This window comes from Etheostoma spectabile, chromosome 6, assembly GCF_008692095.1.
Source record: "Etheostoma spectabile isolate EspeVRDwgs_2016 chromosome 6, UIUC_Espe_1.0, whole genome shotgun sequence".
NCBI classification, from domain to species: domain Eukaryota; kingdom Metazoa; phylum Chordata; class Actinopteri; order Perciformes; family Percidae; genus Etheostoma; species Etheostoma spectabile.
In genome coordinates, this window is record NC_045738.1 from 26,396,335 (window position 1) to 26,397,792 (window position 1,458).

Genomic DNA, 1,458 nt, shown 5'->3' on the forward strand with positions numbered 1-1,458 from the left:
AGGGGAGGTGCGGGACCGTAGGGAGGTGGGTTGGTTAAACCTGGAGGAACTCATAGTCCCGTACGTGACCAAGGGAACCCGGCATGTGGACTGGTGGCTGGATGAGCTGCCCAACTACCGTTCCGTGTGTGTGTTCTAACCAAATAGAGGGTATAATGTAAGTTCCCACTGGGGTATTAAAAAGAGATAAACATTTGTTCTATGCACACTTTTCAAACCTCTGTTATTCTCTCGTTCCTCCAGCTCAAGATTTGGAGACAAATCAAGAGACACCAAAATCAGGAGGAGTCCAGAGAGATCCAGGGGTGTGTGGGTGTGTGTGTGTGTTGTGTTGTGTGTTTGTGTGTGTGTGTGTGTGTGGGTGGTGTGTGTGTGTGTGTGTGTGTGTGTGTGTGTGTGTGTGTGTTGTGTGTGTGTGTGGTGTGTTGTGTGGGGTGTGGTGTGTGGTGTGTGTGGTGTGTGTTCTGCCAGTCACAATGTGTCATTTGTTATTGATTCATTTTTTACTCTTACTGGATATTTGAATTTCATTTTCTCAAAAATTCCTAACCATTTTACAAACAACATCTTTTAGATTAAAGTCCTACCTGACGGATAACTCGGTTAGCATACCGATGATGAGGAAACAGAAAGGGAGGTAACCCCCCCCCCCCCCCCCCAAATGAGTCCCAGCTGACCCATTTCAGCCTCATTGGATTAAATTAATGACGCAGAGCAGATTTTAAAAGGACCCTTTGTGTGAGCTCATTCACTAGATTGTAGCTTTTAGAATTCACATTGTGGACATTTCTAATTCCATAGAGTTTGTTTCTAATTTCCATTAGTGATTATTTCATTACAGAACCGATGTGGACATAACACGCATCTACTCTGAGCTATGTAACTTTACTCCAGTACTGTACTCAGTCCACATGTTGAGGTACTTGTACTTTACTGTAGTCTTTTCATTCCACTTTCTACTTCTACTCCGCTACATTTCAGAGAGAAATATTCTACTTTTTACTCCTCAACTGTTCCGCTTAGTACTAGTTACTTTAGTTACCCACGCCATCATCTGGACGCTTTAGTTACGAGTTACTTTAGGTTACTCCACTCCATTCATCTGAAACAGCTTTAGTTACTAGTTCTTAGTTACTCCGCTACATATCAACTGACACTTTAGTTACTAGTTACTTTCTTACTTCCACTACATAATCCAGCAAACAAAAAACAATAACACACAAAGCTTTAGTTACTAGTTAACTTTATTTACTCCTCACATTCCTCACAACCAGCCTTTAGTTACTAGTTACTTTAGTTGACTGCCACTAACATTCTCTGACAGCTTTAGTTACTAGTTACGTTATTACTTTTAGCTTACTCAACGACATTCATCTGACAGCGTTAGTTACTAGTTTCCTTCTTTAGTTACTATTACTTTAGTTACTCACTCATCATCTGACAGCTTAGTTAGCTAGT